Genomic DNA, 21,368 nt, shown 5'->3' with positions numbered 1-21,368 from the left:
ACATGCAGACACACACATCTCTATCTATGCCTACAACTGTGTGGACATGTCAGAGTGGGAAAGGAGGCAGAGAGAGGGAAATCAGAGAAGGTTCTACTGTCTTTCATATACAGTAAAAGCTGCAAAAGCTGGGACCCACGTAAGGCAGAAACCTGTCAAAGAAAGCAAACTCAAATATTTTCCACCAATAGAGAGCGATAGAAAAGTGCACCCTGTCAAAGGCAGAAAACCTTTGAGACTCAGAAAAATAAGGCAGTCCCAGCAAGTTCCAGCTCTCAAGGATTTCACTGTATGTATATATATACATGTATGTATACATGTATGTATATTTTTTTATGTATACATATACAATGAATGGATATTAATTTCATTATAGTAGTAATATAGATAATAATGGAAACCCTGGTGGCATAGCGGTTAAGAGCTACGGCTGCTAACTGAAAGGTCAGCAGTTCGAATCCACCAGGCACTCTTTGGAAACCATATGGGGCAGTTCAACTCTGTCCTATAGGGTCGCTATGAGTTGGAATCGGCTCAGCGGCAGTGACTCAACGGGTTTACAGATAATAATGATAATAACAAAACATAAAACTGCAAGCAAGATCAAGAATCAACAGTTCTAAATGTTTCACATTCTTGCCACCTATTCTTAGCTGCTTGTAGCCCAAGATAAGTTTTTATTTATTTTGTACCTATTTTTTGGTTTCCTATCCACTGCCTCTAGGCTAGCTAGTGGTCCTTGTGTGGCAGGTCTTTTGAAATCTGAGAATTGGAATGTGGTGGTTCAAATTCAACATTGACTTAACATGCCACTCTTATTTCATACAGAAAGCCTACATTATGTCATTACTTTTAGGACAGCTTTTGAAAGGAGATATTGACAAATTAGAAGGTGACACATTTCCCAAAAGTCTGTGAGTCAGTGTTTCTCATCGCCCTCAGCTCCTACAGAGAAAGCCCTGGAGATGAGGGTTTCCAGAAACAAGTCTACCGGAGGCTGAGGAGGCCACTCTTCAACAGCTCCATTTCCTCAGAGGAGCAGGTCGGACACGGGATCTTCCTCCCTCCAGCCTCCCTTTCCTGGAGGATGAGATATTTGTGTTTGGCTTTTGCATTTCTTCCTCTTAATCCCCCTCTTCCCTCACCACCACCCCCTACCTCCACTATGGACATACAAGCCCTTCCCCTTCCCCTGCAACACAAAATAAACAGCACTTTGCTGCTCTCTGGTGAAATCTGTACTCCAGGACCACAGATGGGGGACAAAGGTTACTGGATGAAAGGCCACATGGCCTTTGACTAAGAGACCTAGGCTCCCATCCTAGTTCTGCTATTTATTAACCAGGGGGCCTTGGAGTGAATTGCTTAACCTCCTTATACTTCAATCACTTCATTATAGGATGGGACTGATAATGGCATGAACCTCCCAGGCTGTGGGGTTGAGTACCTAATAACATACTATACACGAAAGTAGCAGAGCAGATACTGGCAGGTGTTTGAGCCATGACAATGACCTTTCCAAGAAGGATTCCAGGACCAGGAGCCAGAATAGAGTGGTCAAGAATGTAGAGTAGAACAGGCCAAGGCAAGATGTGCTGGAGCAGGGAGAAGACAGTCAAGAGGGAGATGAGCAGCCAGTGGTGATCTGAGTATGTGTGGGGTGATGGGCAAAGTTCTGGCACCCCCAGAGAATCCCTTCCCAAGGCACCATCAGGCAGAGCTGAGATACTTCTGGCATGGGGCCCAAAGATGATAAGAGGCCACTGATGACAGGGGGTTTGATTAGGAGTTGGGGGTCTGATTGTGGATCCCAACACACAAGACAAAATGGTCAATCATCAAATATTTGTGAAGCCATCTATTAAGTGTGAGCTCAATTCCAGATGTGGTAGGGAGAACAGCACATGGCACTTAGTAAGCACTCATATTTTGTTGACTAGACATGTAGAAGAGAATCAACACATATTTAAGGCCTAAAAAAAATTTTTTTTTTTTTTTATGTGCCAGGTATTGCAGTAGGTACTTTACCTATTGGACTTCATTTTACAATCCTTTCACTCACCATTACAGTTGATTTTATCCCCATTTTATACATGAGAGAGCTGAGATTCAGAGAGATTATAGAACTTACCCAAATCTCAGAGCCAGTAATTGGCAGGAGGTCAGAATTCAAATCCAGTTTGCCTGGATCCAATGTCTACAGTCTTTCACTTAAGTCATACCGCCTCCCAACTCTGTCCTCCCAAGCTATTCCTGATTGAACTGGAAAAGGAGGCCTGAAGGGGAAAAGGGAAGACTGTGGTATCTAAGCTAATGGCCCGGGCCCTGGTGCATGGCAGCCCTCCCCTACTTGTTGGTTGGAAGAACAGGTGCTGTGTTACACCATGAAGAGGATGGAGAGAGATTCCTCCTAATTCGGTGATGACTGTGACTGAGGGGGCGTGGGCCTTCTTAAAGCCACTCTTTCTTTCCTTGTTGAAGGTGAGCCCTTAATCTGCCTACCTTCGCGACGCAGCCTTGCTCTATGCTCTCGGACTGTGGAGAAGATGATAAAGGCCGGGAAAGATTTCTGGGACGGGAGGCAGCTGGTCCGCACTCTGAAGGGTTCTAAACAGGCTGTACTGCAGGGTAAGTGGTTTTCACTGCTGTTGGGCTTGGCTTTCTGAACTCAGGCCCGCTGCCCTGGCCCATGGTGCTTTGAGATGCCAGGCATGTGATTAAAGGCTTCTTTATGACTTGCCTCCCACTGAGCTACAGAATTAATCTTTCTCTTGGAGACTCTGGTCTTCTATGAGAGGTGATTGAGGTTAAAACTCTCAGCTGCCACAGTTAACTCATTCTCCTCTGCCTAGACGGCAGGTGGAGAGGCCACTGGGGCACTGTGTCCCTCTGGAAAGTCTCTCTTCATAACAGCTTTCAAACTGAATCCATCAAGAATGAAACTCAAGAGTGTGAGACCTGCCTCCTGGGGTCATGCCCATGATCCTTCCACTCCTGTGTTCCCTGATGGGAGCCCTGAGCATGACTTGTGATATAGCAACCTCTAAAGATGGGATCCATCACCATCATACTTTCCTCGCAGGGGTGAGTGTAGACTTGGAAGTGAGTTAACTTTGATCTCACTGTGGACGATGGCCCACTGCTTTGGCCTTTCTATGCACAAGTCAGAAATTTGTCAGACAGGGAGAACACCTCCTACCGTATAGAATGGAGTCCCTGGGTGGTGCAAACAGTTAACGTGCTTGGCTGTTAACTGGAAAGTTGGTAGTTCAAGTTCACCCGGAGGCACCTTGGAAGAAAGGCCTGGTGATCTACTTTCAATCTGCCATTGAAAACCCTGTGCAGCATAGTTCTACTCTGACCCGCATGGGGCCGCCATGAGTAGGAGTCTGTGCAATGGTAACTGGTATTACCATGTTGTTGTTCCAATCCATAGCAATCGTGTCTGACAGAGTAGAACTGCTCAGTGGCTGTCATTTTTATAAAAGCAGATTGTCAGGTCTTTTTCCTATGGAGCTGCTGGGTGGATTCAAACCACCAGCCTTTTGGTTAGCAGCCAGGTGCTTAACTGTTTGTACTACCAGGGCTCCTTGGTTTTACCATACATAATAATAAGAACCAGCATTTATCGAGGACTTACCTTGTCCCAAGCTGTGTGCCAAGAGCTTATGTGTATTCTCACGCAACATTTTAGGCAGGTAGTATTACTATTCTTATTGTAATATAGGTGAGTAAACTGGGCGTAGAAAGGTTAAGTTACTTGTCCAAGATTACAATGCTTTTAGGTGGAGGAGCCAGGATTCCAAATATGCTGTTGTCGTTGTGTGCCACTGAATTGATTCTCACTCATAGGGACCCTGTAGGACAGAGTAGAACTGCCCTATAGGGTTTCCTAGGCTGTTTTTTTTTAATCTTTAGGGAAGCAGATCGCCAGCTCTTTTCTCCTGCAGAGCAGCTGGTGGGCTCACACTGCAGATCTTCAGTTAGCAGCTGAGCTGCTAATCGTTCCACAACCAGGCCTCCTTGGATTCAGAATAAGACCTGCCTTTCTCCAAGGCTCCTGCTCTCCACGGCTGTGTGAAATATATCAGGTGCCTGGCATGTAGTGGGTGCTCATGATCTTTTCTTTCGCTTATCCACTTAATAAATCACTTCCTAAAATGTGTCCTGTAATTTGAAGAGGACAGTCAAAGCCTGTTGTTTGGAGTTTTTACAGGCTTCATTCATGTTTACCCTATCAATACCCTTTGCAAATGCAAGTATTAAACCGCCTCCCTCCCCTCCTTTCCTTCCAGACCCTGATGCATTTGTTTTAAAAATATGGGGTCCTCCCTCCGGCTCTCAGCTTAATCCTCTCTGCCAGATCAATTTATTTCCTCTTTCCTGCCCTTTTAGAAATTCCTAATGCTGGCATAGATGACAGTGTGAAGGGCAACGAGGCCATTTAACAGAGTTCAAGTTTCCTCAAATGGCAGAAACCCCATATGTGGTCAATGGCCATTTGAGGGTAGAGGGAGGGAGTTCTGTTGATTTGAGTCAGCAGGTTGGTATTTTGAGCTCAAAGTTCCTCTTTGCCCTCTTTACTTTGTTCATTCAATTTTTCTTTTTCCAGGGATTACAGGCCCTGTGTTTGTGGACTCCTGGGGAGAAAAGCACATGGATTACTTGGTCTATGTCTTACGGAAATCCAGAAACGGGTCTGCTCTTCTTCCCTTCCTTCACTATGACAGCTATCAGAAAGTAGTCAGGTACTGATGGGACGTATCTGTGAGCCTCAAACAGTTAACATGCTTGACTGCTAACTGAGAAGTTGGAGGTTCAAGTCCATCCAGGGAGGCCTTGGAAGAAAGGCCTGGTAATCTACTTCTGAAAAATCCACCATTTAAACCCTATGGAGCACAGTTCTACTCTGACACACATGGTGCCGCCATGAGTCGGAATCAACTGATGGCAACTGGTAGAGAGATAGAGAGAAATCACATTACAGAAGCTACCTGGGAGGGCGAGGCGTGGGCGGGAGGTCCTGCTGAGGCCGGGAGATACTTCCCAGCCATTTGGGATCCAGCTCCCAGAATCTGCCATCAAGTCGTCCCCCAGTGCTCTCTGAACTCATCATGACTGATGTTGGGCCTTTACAGAGACCTTGCCCTTGATGGTGGCTGAGGCTTGGCCACTTTAGATTACAGTTTAGAACACCGCACGCATAGCTGCACCTCCACTGGGCCTAGGCCTCCTGTAATGCTCCAGCCTGGGCTGGTCCCCACTGGCCTTTTATCTTGGGGCTTCTTTACCCACACAGAGGCCCTGGGCCCAGAGCAGGTGATGGAGTACAGAGCCCCCACAGGGCTGGCAGTGTCAGTGAAACAGATTTACCTAGACAGCCTGATGCCAAAAAGGACACAGGGACACCAGGACCTGAATGCCATCCTGGGCTCCCCAACCCATGAAAACCCAAACCTGCTGCACTCCAGCTGATTCTACTCATGGTGACCCCATGTGTTAAAAAGTAGACCTGCTCCATAGGATTTTCTTGTCTGTAGTCTTTACGGAAGCAGATCTCCAAGCCTTTCTTCTGCAGTGCCACTGGGTGGGTTTGAACCGCCAACCTTTTGGTTAGTAATTGAGTGCAAACGGTTTGTGTCACTTGGGGACCCTGGAAAAAATCTTTTTGTTCTCTTCTCTCAGCTATAAATCAATTAGAAAACAAAAAGGAAGCCTAAAACTTGATTCAATTTCTCATTGCCCCGCTGCCACCACCTCCAATTCAGATCAATTTGAGACTCCCTCTCCATTACTCTTATGGAATTTTAATGTACTGAAATGGGTCAGCCCAGGAAACAAAATAAACCAAAAACCAAACTCATTGCTGTCTAGTCAATTCTGAGCAACCTATTAGGACAGAATAGAGTTGCCCCACAGGGTTTCCAAAGAGCAGCTGGTGAATTTGAACTGCTGACCTTTTGGTTAACAGCCATAGCTCTTAACCACTGCACCACCAGGGCTCCATAGGAAACAAAATAATCATGGCAAATGTTGTTGTTAGGTGCCATTGAGTCGGTTCCAACTCATAGCGACCCTATGCACAACAGAAGGAAACACTGCCCGGTCCTGAGCCAGTCTCACAATCATTGCTATGCTTGAGCCCATTGCTGCAGCCACTGTGTCAGTCCATTTCACTGAGGGTCTTCCTGTTTTTCACTGATGCTTTACCTTACCAAGAATGATGCCCTTCTCCAGGGACTGGTCCCTCCTGACAACACGTCCAAAGTGTGTGAGACGCAGTCTCGCCACCATTGCTTCTAAGGTGCATTCTGTCTGTACTTCTTCTAAGACAGATTTTGTTCATTCTTTTGGCAATCCATGGTATATTCAATATTCTTCACCAACACCTCAGTTCAAACATGTCAATTCTTCTTCAGTCTTCCTTAGTCATGGTCCAACTTTCACATGCATATGAGGCGATTGAAAACACCATGGCTTGGCTCAGGCTTGGGTTAGACGCACCTTAGTCCTCAGAGTGACATCTTTGCTTTTTAACACTTTAAAGAGATCTCTTGCAGTCAATTTGCCCAATGTAATGGGTCTTTTGATTCCTTTACTGCTACTTCCATGGCTGATGACTGTGGAACCACGGCAAATAGATCCCCAGTATTATAGGAACAGGCATACAGCACAGGCTTTGGTCTGCAAAATGTCAAGGTGGTATATAATGAGATAAAAAAAAAAAAAATTTTTTTTTTTTTTTTTTTTAATCTATATCAAGCCTGGGTGAGAATCCCAGCAACACTGAAGAATTGGCATGACCTCTTTTAAATCAAATAGGGACATGCTTTAAATCAAAAGATTGAGTTGGCTAGTCTACCTGGCAAGACGATATTGCTCTTCCGTGAATTAGATTATCATCTACAGGCTGGATTTGGAGAGTTTTGGTGAGATAGGAAAATAGGATATGTCAGTGAAAGTTTGAATTAAAGACCAAGGTCCACTTTTTGCAAATGACACGCATGTTTCAGTTGTCCCTGCCACACCTGAGGTAGCAACAACTAGAATAAATTGAGTGAGCTCTGTCTTTTGTATTTTTTTTTTTAAGACCCATGAGGAATTTCCTCAATATTACTTGGCCCCATGGTCCCCTTTCTGAAGACATACCTGGCTGTGGATTTTACAGTGAACTCTGTGATACTGAACCTGCTTTTACAGGTAAGTGTGGCTGTTTGGAGAAGGTAGCAGGAAGGGCAGCATTTCTTAACAGCAGCGCTATTGACTTCTGTGGCTGGATGATTCTTTGTTATGTGTGTAGGGGCTGTCCTGTGCATTGTAGGATGGTTAGCAGCATCCCTGGTCTCTATCCACTAGATGCCAGTAACATCCTTCTAGTTGTAAAAATGAAAAATATCTCCAGACCTTGCCAAATGTCCCCTAAGGGGTAAAACCTCCCTCCTCCCCATTGAGAGCCACTGCTCTAGGGAAACATGACTCAGAAGCTTCATTTCTAGGGAAGAAGAATCCAGGCAGGGGAGGGTGCCAAGTGGTTAGGATAGGAGCCCAGGCCCTGGAAATAGATGGATCACGCCTAAAGAGATCACACAGTGTATGGTGGATCAAAGGTGGTGGTGGCATTAGAAGTCGTCATTATTATCAGCCTACAATATAGGTTTCTATGCAAAGGGGGAGGAAAGTATGGGTGCCATTGGAGCTGAGGGGTGGTCAGGGCAGGATTCCTGGAAGAGACGGCATCTGAGTGGACTCAGTGTAACTAAGCTGACTGGGCAGCTTAGGAGGCATCTGGTTGGCAAGGCCAGGCCAGGGATGGGATGTACTTTCTTCCACTGTTAGGCTGACCTGAGTAATTGTATGTCTCTACCTGCCAGGTGTGACTGCTGTGACTCTCATGCTGATGATCCTGATGACTGTTTTAGGCTCTGCCAGCATAGGTCTGATTTTAAGGGTACAGAGGGAAAAACGGCACAGGCAACATAAAGGCATCTGGTGGCAAATCAATTACAAAGACATCATCATTCTGCCCCAGAACAAGGTGAGGCTGCACATGGTTCAGACATCTACTTTCTTGTTCACTGCTGGGTATTTTGGAAGGGACCATGTGTAGGAGCTTAGCAGAGCGGGAGGCTGACTCATTTATCAAGTGAGAGCTTAACAAGGATGGAAATGGTGGTGGTTTTGTGGACTTCCATGCAGGAGACCTGGGTTTGATTCCTGGCCAATACGCCTCATGCATAGCCACCACTTGCCTGTCAGTGGAAGCTTGCATGTTGCTATGATGCTGAACAGCTTTCAGCAGAGCTTCCAGACTCGGACAGACTAGGAAGAAAAGCCTGGTGATCTATTTCCGAAAATCAGCCAACGAAAATCCTATGGATCCCAATAGTCCGATCTGCAACTGATTATGAGGACGGCCCAGGACTGGGCAGGATTTCATTGTTTTGTGCATGTGATTGCCATGATCCAGGGAAGGAGGTGGGAGGAGCTGACTCAACAGCAGCTAAAAACAACAACTTAATGAAGAATCTTGATACCTGGCTTCTGGTTCCATCCTGCCACTTACTTGCTGAATATTTCTGGGAAAGTCACTTAATCTTTCTCGGCCTCTGAATACGTAAACGTTATTGGATAGTCTCTAAAATTCCCTTCAACTCTATTACTCTGTGGGTATAAGAACCCACATGTCCTCCTCAGATATTAAAGTGTCTCCTGGGAAGCGTTTATTTTCAAAACCACAGGAACTCCATTAATCCACAGATGACTTGTACATTGAGGTTCATTTGCTCAACAAACACTTGTTGAGCACCTACCGTAGGCCAAGCCAAGTGACAGGCATGGGCGTACAACCACAAAGGAGATGGGGGCAAGTGCTCAGAACGGTAAGTCCGGTAGGTGGATTGACTACATGTCTCACACCAGGGAAGCTTCAGAGAGAAGGTGGCTTTTGGGAAGAGTGGGCTTGATAGATAGTAAAAAGGAGAGAGGTAACCCAGGGTATGCCAGGACACGGGGTCCTCAGGGACTGGAGACTGGGCTGGAAGATAACCAGGGACCAAGTCAGGGGGGCTTCCAGATGCTAAGACCAGGAGACTGAGAGCTAGCTATTGGTAAATCATTTTTAAATGTTCTGGGAGTCTAGGACTCGCTGATTTGGTGTTGCGTATGAATGCTTGTTATTGAGCATGGAGAATGGGAAGGACACTGAGTCCAGGGGACTGTTAGCCTCCTTCTTCCCTCAGCAGCCAAAACAATTCTCCTTTGATCTGTCTGTTTCTACATTAGGGTTCCATGCAAGATTCTCTTTGAAAAACAGGGTTCCCCTGCTTTAAAGACATTCTTTAACTGTGATTAAGAGCTCGACTGCTAACTGAAAGGTTGGTGGTTCAAACCCACCCATTAGCTCCGCAGAAGAAAAGACCTAGCAATCTGGTCCCATAAAGATTACAGGCTAGGAAACCCTATGGGGCAGTTATACTCTGCCCTATAGGGTCACTGTGAGTCAGAATTGACTTGATGGCATGCAACGACAATTGTAACATGATTAGGTGTTCATGTAGGAAAATAATTCTAGCCCAAGGACACACAAGCAGTTAAGTGATGGATCTGGGACTTGAATTGTAACCATTATACTCTACCATCCATGGTGTTCCAGACATCAAGAATGTTGAGTGTAGCTGTTAGGCACTCCCACTTTGGGGTCAGAGAGATCAGGGTTCAAGTTCTGACTCTCCCTTTTATTAACTGTGTGACCTTGGCACTCTGTCTTCCCCTCCATAAAGTGTTCAGTTTCTTCAATATTTGGCCAAGCCTCTGAAAGCAGCCACCTTGTGTCCTGTTTTATAGCTATCCCAGAGAGGCACACCTGTGTCGAGAGGGAACCACAGTAACGGGTCTAGAGTGATGATTTCTGGGGACCTCGCCTCCTTTGTCAAAAGCCAGCAGGGAGAAGAGCTCTTTTGTGCCCCAGTAGGGCTTTACCAGGTACATCTAATGGCAATATGGCTGCATGTGGGTCCTGCTCTCTGCATATCCTTTCCGTGGGGCAGGGCGATCTGAATAGCCCTTTCATAGGCCAATTATTCTCTGATTGGATTTTTTTTGTGATGCTATGGTGGCGCAGTGGTTAAGTGCTATGGCTGCTAACCAAGAGGTTGGCAGTTCAAATCCACCAAGCGCTCCTTAGAAACTCTATGGGGCAGTTCTACTCTGTCCTATAGGGTCACTACGAGTCGGAATCGACTCGATGGCAGTGGGAGTGGGTATGTTTTTTCACTAATGGAATGGCTGCTGAATCATTGTTTGTTGGTAGTTTTTTTATTATTTGGAAAAAATTGGGTGCCAGTTGCAAGTGGGACATGTTTGTCCCATACTCTGTGAAGCACATCATGCAAGTGGGACATATTGGTCCCATGGTCCAAGAAATGCATCACACTTTCCTGGTTACACTTGAGCCATAAAATATCTTACCCAACTTTCCAAAAATACACATTGCGCTTGCTGCACATAAGTGTTATCAGTTTGACTCAGAGTGGGCCGTTCCATGAAGCATATCACACTTGTGGGACCTATCAGTCCCATGGCCCAGTAAGTGCATCACAAACTTTTCATCCCCAAAATAACTCATTTACTTGAATATTTCTTAAAGCCAGTAACCTTACCTCTTCAATAACACAGAGCAAATAGTAAACATACTGGAAACCTTATCTCGTTGTACAGAATCCAAAAGACAAAAAAGTTTCACACACTCACTACTCTGGGAAGCATCCCCTCATATGAATGGCCCTCAACACTCAGGTGTGGTGCAGACCAACTTCCTTGTGGTTTAGGCAGTTGCACCAGCATCCACGGCAATGCCAGAGTGTACTAAAGTGTCTCAAAGCCCGCTGATAAACCTCCAGGGGTGGAAGATACAACTGGGACACCTATGTCCCAGAAACTGGGAAAGGGATAGGAGGACATTCTTGGCATAGTGTTTAAGCCCTCAGCTGCTAACCAAAAAGTCAGCAGTTCGAACCCACTAGCTGCTCTGCAGGAGAAAGATCCAACAGTGTGCTTCTATAAGATTAGAGCCTTGGAAACCTTATGGGGTAGCTCTACTCTGTCCTATAGTGTTGCTGTGAGTCAGGATCGACTTGATGGCAAAAGGATTGGTTTGGTTTGGGTTCTCCATGCAAAAGCCAAGATGGTCTTGAGACTCTACATCAGTGCGTCTTAAACTTAAATGTGCGTGTGAATCACCTGGGGCTCTTGTTAAAATGCAGATTCTGATTCACTAGGTCTGGGTCGGTACCTGAGATTCTTCATTCTAACAAACTCCCAAGTGATTTCTAATGCTGCTGGTCATGACCATATTTTGAGTAGCAAGTCTTTTAGACTAGACTCAGCTCTGTCCAATAGACTCGTGACGATGGAAATGTTCCAAATCTGCACTGATCAATATGGCAGCCACAAGCTACTAGTCAAGGAACCCTGATGGCACAATGGTAAAGCACTCGGCTGCTAACCAAAACAATGGTGGTTTGAACCCACCCAGTGGCTCTGTGGGGAAATGACCTGGCAATCTGACCCCATAAAGATCACAGCCTAGAAAACCCTATAAAAAAAAAAAAAAAATGGGGCAGGTCTATTCTGTCAAATGGGCCACTATTAGTTGACTCCATGGTACCTAACAGCAACAGCCACTAGTCACTGGATGTGCATTTGAGCACACCCAGTGTGACTGAGGAACTGAATTATAAATTTTATTTAATTGTAATTAATTTAAATTAAAATAGTCCGCGTAGCTAGTGGTACCCATTGGACAGCACAGACTTCGAGCTTGGATTATTTCGTCCCTGGTTCTTGAGCACTGATTGATCACTGATGAATGGTGAGTACTGAGGCTTATGTGGAGTAAAGAGTTGGAGCTGCTGAAGCCGGAAAAGTAATTCCAGCCTGTCTCATCCTCCCTTCCACACCTCAGACCATTAGAGTCGCCTATGCTTAGCAACCCTTCAGAAGTCAAGTCCTCTGGTGGGGGGAGAGGGGAGAATTATGTAAAGGAAAGAAACCCATATTAACTCTTTAAAATCGAGGTCCTGGAGAGTAGGGCCAGAAAGCTCCAAGCAAGGGAAGATTTGTTCTTTACTTAAAGTTGGGTTTAGCAAAGATTAGGGCCAAATTATTCCCTAGGCAAACTGAACTTATGATTTCTAAATGTTTACTTACTTGAGTTTCCAAACTAAAAACCTCCTGGGATATTACCAAATACCATAAGAACCACCATTCAGACAAAAGTGTGTGTTGCGGTCGACATCCATTTAGGGAAGGAAGCCAGCACATCCACCACACATCACATCGCCTTCCTTCCCCTCCCTCTAACACCATCACTGGGTTCCCCACCTCTGTGGTCTGCACAATAGTATTGTCCAAACCTTTTAACAAGGGACTCAAGGCTCTCTAATGCCTAGCCTCAACCTACTTTTAGAACTTCCGCATCCTATTCTCCTCAAACTGGTCCTGCTGATTATGACAAGTGTGTTTTACTCTCTGACAATGCCATGACTGCTCCCCTGTATCCCACCCATCTGGAATCTTCTTACCCTTCAAGGTTCGGCTTAAGGATCATCTCTTCCAAGATGACCCCTTCCTCCTTGGGACTCCCATCACTGTGGTGCGCCCTTTGCAATTAATCCCATACTGCCAAGTGGTAGATCTTGGGTTGGTTGATTTTTAATTTGTACTGAGGCTTGCCTTCTCTTGCGTACAGGTTCGGTCTTCAGTAGTTGATTTTTTGGAAGGAGATCACCAGGCTTTTCTTTTGAGGCACCTCTGGGTGGACTCAAATCACTACCCTTTTGGTTAGTAGCTGAGCACTTAACCATTTGCACTACCCAGGCACTTCAGTCTTAGAGTCAGATGCTCAAATTCTGGCTACTGTTTGCTATCTACAAATCTGTGATTTAGACAAGTTATCTAACCTCTATGATCCCATCCAGAAATGGGTTAATCATACTCAACTTGCAGGGCTGTGCTGCTATTTAAATAATATCTTTTATATTTAGCACCTAATACAGTGCCTGATTTTGGGTGATGCAAAGAGTTAACATGCTCAGCAGCGAATGAAAGGTTGGAGGTTCAAGCCCACCCAGAGGTACCTCAGAAGAAAGGCCTGGTGATCTACTTCCAAAAAATCAGCCATTGCAAACCGTATGGGGTGTGGTTCTACTCTGACACACATGGGGTTGCCATGAGTCACAACTGACCGGATGGATGGATAGCACAATGCCTGGATAGGGCAAGGTGCCGCCACAGGGGTTTCTTCGGGCAGTGAGGAGCTCGATGAGCCCTCTCACAGGTAGAATTCTTGCCAGCCTTCCTGCTCCCCTTCCTAGCCTTTTCTGGGTGAAGGTTTGTCTTCTTTGTCTTTTGTTCCAGGGAAACCATGTAGCCATCCACTATGTGGGTGAGCAAGCTGAAGCCTGGGTTAGGAAACCATCTGTACTGCAGGAAACTCGGCTGGTGAGGCCCTGCCCTAGGGGAGGGGACCAAGCAGCATTGCCCTGTGCTCCTGACTGCCCCCCGCACCTCCTGTTCCCACCTGTGAGGAGTGGCTCCCACCCCGAGGGTGTAAGAGTGGGAGCTGTTTCCTTAATGTGGTGCTTATCCTGCCCCACTCCACTGACAGCCCATGTTTTGGACCCCAGATTCTTTGTCACCTGAAGCCTGGGATCCTTCCCAAGCTTGCTTTCTTTCCTTAATCCTTCCTGGCCTTATTTTGGCTCTTAAATCCTCTATGTTTTTGATGGCTTCTCACCTGCCTTGAATCTGGTCCTTGGAGAGAGTCAAGTTCATGGGATCTGGCTTCTTGCTCCTTATCTATGATCCGTCATGGCCCCCACACTGCCGTTGACAGCTGTAAATACCAGGAAGCAAGGCTGGGTCTACCCTTTGTGACGCGGTCCAGTTAATACCTATGAGTAAGGTTAGGCTTTGATTGTCCTCTGGTTTATTTGCTGGAGGTCGACCACCTGGGTTTACATCCCAGCTCTGTCACTTATAAGTTGTATGCTCTTAGATAAGTTACTTTACCTCTATGAGTATCAGTTTCCCCGTCTGTAAAATGGGAGCAATAATAGTTCTTATCTCATAGGGTCTTTGTGAGACTTCAATAAGGGGATACAAAACACATGGTGTAGTCCTTGGCATGAAAGACTGCATTCTATAAACATGAGCCGTTATTATCATTATTATTTTCAGATGTGTAAATTAAGGCATGACAACATTGTTCCTTTTTTTGGTATTTGCATGGAACCACCCAATGTCTGCATTGTCGCACAGTATCTCAGGAAAGGAAGTCTGAAGGTAAGCAAAATAATAAATCTTACCTCAGGTTTGATTAGCATCAATTAGTAAGGAACCTTCTCAGTGGTTTTTCCCATAGGTCCAAGAATAGCTCCTCTTTGGTCTAATTGTAAGACCTGAACTATCCTATTGGATTGGCTGGAGGAGAGCAAATTAGCAGCTGTGTTGCCAAATGTTTGGTTTCCTTTGTTCTGGGTGGAAACTGTCTGAGCTTGGTTTCATCTCCTAAGATGTCATGGTTACTCTTGAATTGTGGTCCTGGGCCCATCCTACACACGGTATGTAACAACCAGCTTTATGCCAGGAACAAGGAAGTGTTTGTAAAACTCAAGATGGTGCGTTTTCTCAATGTTGAGTCAATGTATGGTACAGTAACCCTGGAAAGAGTTCTGGGTACTAGAGTTAGACAGCTCTGCCTCAGGTGGCATTAGTTCTGGCCAAATATATCTTATGTAGGACAGAGTAGAACTGCTCCATAGAGTTTCCAAGGAGCGCCTGGCGGATTCGAACTGCCGACCTCTTGGTTAGAAGCTGTAGCACTTAACCACTACACCACCAGGGTTTCCCCTTTTTGTTTTGGGTTGGGTATTATAGTCAAATCCATTCAATGTATGAAGCTCCCTCTGCTTTGGGTTGAATCACTGGTGATATTTTGAGTAACTGTTTTTCAGGATGTTTTGAGAAACTCAGATATTAAAATGGATTGGTTATTCAAGCTCTTATTTGCATATGACATACCCAATGTGAGTATGACTTAAGCTTATTTAAAGAACAAATAACATAGAGTTTCTGAATTGTTCTCTGTCTTGGATTAAAATTGAGCTGTAATCTTTTCTGAAAATTCTTGTTCTCCTCCAATTTCCTCTTCAAACAAAGTGACTCCAGCTCTAAAATCTACCACTTCAATCAGATTTTCCATGCTTCCCTCCTTTTCTGAGCTCAAGTAAAGATTGAGAGAGGAAAGTATTTTATACTAAACTTAGAATGGGTGCTAGGCTTACTCAATCAGTAAAGAGCAGGGTATTTACATTTTAGGGTAGGGATTTTTATTCCAAAGAGAATATAATTACTAGCATGAAGTGAGATGGTGTCTTAGTCATCTAGTGCTGCTATAACAGAAATACCACAAGTGGATGGCTTTAACAAAGAGAAATTTATTCTCTCACAGTCGAGCAGACTCCAAGTCCAAATTCAGGGCATCAGCTCCAGGGGAAGGCTTTTTCTGTCGGCTTTGGAGGAAGGTCTGTGTCATCAATCTTCCTTGGCCTAGGAGATTCTCCAAGCTGGAACCTCAGTTCTAAAGGACATGCTCTGCTCCCAGCACTGCTTTCTTGGTAGTATGAAGTCCCCATGTCTCTCTGCTCAGTTCTCTTTCTATATCTTAAAAGACAGTGGCTTAAGATACTGTCTAATCTTGTAGATCTCCTCAATATAGCTGCCGTTAGTCCACTTCATTACATCACAGTGATAGGATTTACAACGCATAGGGAAATCGCATCAGATGACAAAATGGTAGACAATCATACAATACTGGGAATCGCGACCTAGCCAAGTTGACAGATATTTTGGGGGGACACAATTCAATCCATGAGAGATGGGAAGGGGGATCCCTAATACTCCAGAAAGTGGGGATCGGTGCCGCAATAATCACAACACTGCTAACCTAAGAGCTGTGCTATGAACACAGATGTGAAAAGGTGTATAAGCAGAAGCAGGCAGGGGGCTGTGGTGGCTGCAAAGAAGAGGATAATAATAATAATGGCTAAAGTATATTTAGCGCTACTTTGGGCCAGGCACTGTCTAGCACTTTGTACGTATTAACTTATTTAGTTTTCACAAGAAAACATAACGTAGATCTATGATTATCCCCATTTCGCAGAGGGAGAACAAGGCACAGAGAATTTACATAATTTTCCCAAGGTCTCATAGCTACTTATAGCTCATAGCTAATAAATAGTGGAGCCAGGATTTGAACCTAGGCATTTTTGACTCCTACACCCTTAACTCCTACACCCTTACACTGGCATCCCTAGGCAGTGTTCTCTGTGCCTCAACCTCCACGTATGTATAATGAACGCAGCTGGCCTGGTTGACGTCAAAGGGCTTTTCTTCCCCAAAGCAATAAATTCTTTGTTTCTAAAGAGCTAAATCTTAATGGCCTGTGATACTTTGATTTCCTAGGCCTTAGCAGGAAGCCAGCATACTGTTACCAAGCAAGGTAGACAAACAGAAGCCTTTCTGTCGTTGGGTCTCCATGGGCGACCCTGGGTTCCACCATCATTATTTCAGTAAACCTTCATGGAGCATCTGTTTAGGGTTTATTCTAAACTGGGCACTTCCTAGGAAAACAAAGGCTTGTTTCTGGCTGTAAATGGCTTAAAATCTAGATAGAGAAAAAAATAAAACAGCAGTCAAGAAATGTACATATGAAATGATTTAAGTGGCAGTGGGACAGTTGCGAATGGGAGGAACTGACGTGGTACCCTTTCCCACTCTGGGCTCCCTCCTCCTTCTCTCCAATTGTGTCTCTTGCCTGCTAAGCCCAGGGAAGTAGTATAGACACCAGTGATCCAAATCAAATCAGTCCCTGGGTGATGCAAACAATGCTTGGCTGCTAACCGAAAGGTGGGAAGTTCGAATCTACCCAGAGGTGCCTTGGAAGAAAGGCCTGGTGATCTACTTCTAAAAAATCAGCCACTGAAAACCATATGGAGCATAGTTCTAGTCTGACACACATGGGGTCGCTACGAGTTGGAATCGACTTAGCAGCAGCGGGTTTTTTGTTTTGCCCTAATCAGAACAGGTGGTACCATTAATATTGCACATGAAAAGCAAACTGATCAGCAAATTGTCATCAAGGTATAAATGACCAGTAGATTTAACTTTTTCAGGGTGGGTATTTGGCTTTCAAGAAGCTTTAACCTTATGGTTTTCTGGAGAAAGATGGGATGCGTGAGAGTGGCAGTCTGAAGGGAGAAATCTCCCAGGAGGCCATCACCTACCCCAGGTCACTGAGTCTACCCCCAACCCATGCCCGAAGAACAGAGAGCAGCTTGACGCCTTGCTTTGGGAGGATTGCTGCTTCCTGAAGTGGAGTGTGCACATTATGGGGTTATATCAGGAAGTCACTGGTGACAGAATGGGCTAGGTCAAGGGCAGAAGGACTTTAGGTCCTTCAAGTCCGATTACTCTGCCAACGCTGTTTAAAAGGGGACTGAGAGTAACGGAAAATGATAGAATAAATAAGGTGAAGAATGAGTGCTCATTTGTCACTGCAGCCTCTCAGGGCTTTTCCATGTGACTTTGACATGAACCTGGGCACTACCCCACACTTTGTGGGTCAGCTTACACTTCTGGCCATCACATGCTCATCATAAAACAATTCATCTCCTCATGTTTATTTGATTGGCCCCACCTCTATACCAGGGACTGAGAGGTTCCGAGACACCCCAAGCATTTCAAGGCAACAATTGTGTATTGATTGAGCCCCTAATTTGGGTCAGGCCTGATTCCAGGTATGGAGGGCACAGAGGAAAAAGGCCCCCTGTCCTGTTCCCAAGGAGCTCAAGCCAATGGGGCCAGCCTGGCAAGGGGCTTCACAGCTGGTAATACCAAGGTCCTCTTGAGTAAGAGACAAGCCTACATTTCTTTTTCAAATTTTAAAATAACCTTTCTTTTCTAGATCAGTTTTAGGTTAACAGAAAAATTGGGCAGAAAGCACAGAGAGTTCCCGTATGCACCCTCTTCCCCCGGGCATATTTTCTCCTGTTGTTAATATCTTGCTTTAGTCAGATACATTTATGACAACTGATGAATCAATATTGATACATTATTAATAACTAAAGTCCACAGTTTATAGTAGGGTTCGCTCTTTGTGTTGTGTACCGCCGGTGACATCGTGGTTAGAGCTCGGCTGCTAACCAAAAGGTCGGCAGTTCAAATCCACCAGCCACTCCTTGGAAACCCTATGGGGCAGCTCTACTCTGTCCTATAGGTTCACTATGAGTCAGAATTGACGCCAATGAGTTTCTTTGTGTTGTACATGTCTATGGGTTTTGACAAATGTGTAATGTTGTGTTCCACCATTCAGAATAGTTTCGCTGCCCTGGGTCTTCATTTCTAAATAAAGAAAGCCCTAATGGATTAAGAAAGTGAAGGGCATAGTAGATGGCTTGGGGGTTTACACTCTTGCTCTACCACTTACAGGCTGAGTGATCTTAACCATCCTAAGCCTCAGTTTCCCTGTGTGTAAGATAAAGATGACATCAGTACCCACCTCATAGGGCTGTGAGGATTAAGGCATGCGAAATGCTTAGACTGTACCTACTACGTAGCTGGTGTCCAATAAATGGTAGTTGGTATTAGTAGTAGGGGTAGTATTACTATTACCACAGATAACTCTTACCAAACCAAACTCGTTGTAGTCAAGTCAATTCTGACTCATAGCGACCCTATAGGACAGAACAGAACTGCCCCATAGGGTTTCCAAGGAGTGGCTGGTGGATTCGAACTGCTAACCTCTTGGTTGGCAGCCAAGCTCTTAACTACTTTGTCTCCAGGGCTCCAGATAACTCTTTACTAACACTGAAAAATATATTTTTCTTATTTAACTCTCCCCCAGATCCTATGGCATAGGTCTGCGCTGTCCAGGATGGTAACCACCAGCCACATGTGGCTATTGAGCGTTGGATATGTGGCTGGTCCAAATTGAGACATGCTGTAAGTGTAACATTCACACCAGATTTTGAAGACCTACTGAAAAGAAAAATGTGAAACGCCTCATTAACGGTTATTTATATTGATTGCATATTGAAGCGATAATATTTTAATACATTGAGTTAAATAAGATGTATTATTAAAATTAATTTCACCTGTTTCACTTTTAATGTACTAGATAAAAATGACACATGTGGCTTGCGTTATGTTTCTATTGCATAGTGCTATCAATAATATTAACAAAAAACTCCATTATTAATTCATTACTGAGTATAGGGCTGCTATGAGTCAAAATCGACTCGATGGCAGTGGGTTTGGATTCGGTCTTCTGGAACTCCAGTTTTAAAAATATTAATATTCACGCCATTTTAAAGCAGAAAAAATGAGGCTTAGTGAGGCGAAGTCACCTGCTCAGCTGGTAAGAGGCAGATTGAATTTGCAGCCGGTCTGTGTCAAAAGGTCGTTTCCTTTCTACCATGTTAAGTACTCCCCTGCTAAGGGCCAGAGAGCACCAAAAACGAACAAAAGAACCAAACCTGTTGCTGTGGACTCGGTTCTGACTCATGTGTTACAGAGTACAACTGCTCCATAGGGTTTTCTTGTCTGTAATCTTTAAGGAAGCAGAGCGCCAGGCCTTTCTTCCACAGAGTGACTGGGTGGGTTCAAACCACCTACCTTTAGGTTAGTAATTGAGTGCAAACTGTGCCACCCAGGGACCTTTACCAGGAGTGCAGATGTGGGAATTAGAGGTAGGAGCCCTGTGAGCCTCCCTCAACTTCCCAGTAGAGAAAGAAATGTACTTAGCAGACAGACACCTGGCCGAAATGCCAAAAGTGCATGAAATCTGGCACATAAATGGTGAAACCTCTCATCGTTCTTTTTGTTCTCTGACAATATACTTAAAAACCATATGTTGTCTGTCAAGACAAAATACAAAGAGGTGCATGTCACACACCTGAGCATTCTGCATGTCCCTGAGCATGTGGTTTGTGCGTGATGGAATGAGCTTCTATCATGCCCGATGGCACAGAGCGAAGCAGAGTGATCTGATGTGTGTCAGGGATGGCCCATAATCTGCCCCGGCTGTCTTGAGATTCAGAGGCAGGCTTTAATTGGAGACTGGAGCTGCTCTGTGTTTGGATGGGAGGTCTCCATGGGGTCGGAGAGGACTTCCTGAATGGACGTGGCTCTCACCAGACTTCAGGCTCTGACCTTGGCCTGATGGAGCCTGGCCGGAGACATTGCAGAGGCAGCCCCTGCCAGGTCCTCCAGTCCCGCCCGAGAGTGGCCTGACCCACTTTGTCAAGGCACTTCTGTCGGGTCTGGTTGAGTGGCCTGTGCTTCCCACATGTGATTCAGCTTTACTCTTTCACGAACACACAAGCCACACTGATAAAGGAATATGGCCTCCTGGTTTTTATTTATTCATTTTTGAGGGGAAGTGGGGGGTGAGGGAGGTGTGCAAATCCACTGTCCTGGACATTTCCTTATCTAATCTGTATCAGCCTGTATTTCAAATGCACTACCGCCTGAAGGGCTCTCCCCAGGGCTGGACAGTGTCTCAGCCTCAGGCCCGCTGGAGGAAGAGGTGAGTCCCTAAGTTGGTGCCCAAGAGGCCAAAGACTCTGTCCTTGTGTGCAGGGGCCTCTTTAGGACGTTCTCCTCAGGTTCCTCTTTCCTGTGCCTCCTCAGAGCCACACCCATGGGTGACTTCACACCCCCTTCTCAGCCGGATTTACAATTCCTATGAACCTGGTTGTTCTTGTATAATGGTGTGGGGTAGTATAGCTTTGGCCTGCCCTTCTCCCCATCCTCTGCTACAGTCACCCAGGGCACAGGAAACAGTAAAATTGAGTGGTTTAGAAGAGACTGGGCTTCGAAGGCAGTCCAACTTGGTTTTAAATCTCAGCTCTGCTACCTGCTTCCTGGGAGCACTTAAAAACCCTGGGTGCCTGACCAGGCAGTGTTCGTTCTGTTGTACACAGGGTCGCTATGAGTTGGAACCTGACTTGACGGTACCTAACAACCACAACAGATGCCTGAAAACTAGGAAACAGAATGAAAATATTAAACACTCACTTGCTGTTGAGTTGACTCCAACTCATGGTGACCCCATGTGTGTCAGAGTAGACCTGTGCTCTATAGGACTTTTTAGTGGCTGATTTTTGGAATGTGGATCACCAGGCCTGTCTTTTGAGGCACCTCTGGGTGGATTCAAACTTCTAACCTTTCGGTTAGCAGCTGAGCACATTAACCATTTGCATCACCCAGAGACTCCTGTACCATATATAACCTGTAGCTTATATAGG

At 45.2% G+C, this 21,368-nt stretch overlaps 1 pseudogene; it reads left to right on the top strand.

The window, feature by feature from the left end:
* The window catches only part of LOC126059395 (guanylate cyclase 2G-like), a 57,139-nt pseudogene that overhangs the window by 13,618 nt on the left and 22,153 nt on the right, over positions 1-21,368 (top strand).

This window comes from Elephas maximus, chromosome 16 (genome assembly GCF_024166365.1).
Source record: "Elephas maximus indicus isolate mEleMax1 chromosome 16, mEleMax1 primary haplotype, whole genome shotgun sequence".
Classification (NCBI taxonomy): domain Eukaryota; kingdom Metazoa; phylum Chordata; class Mammalia; order Proboscidea; family Elephantidae; genus Elephas; species Elephas maximus.
The sequence above is the reverse complement of the archived record's forward strand: the minus strand, read 5'-3'. Positions and strand labels throughout refer to the sequence as shown.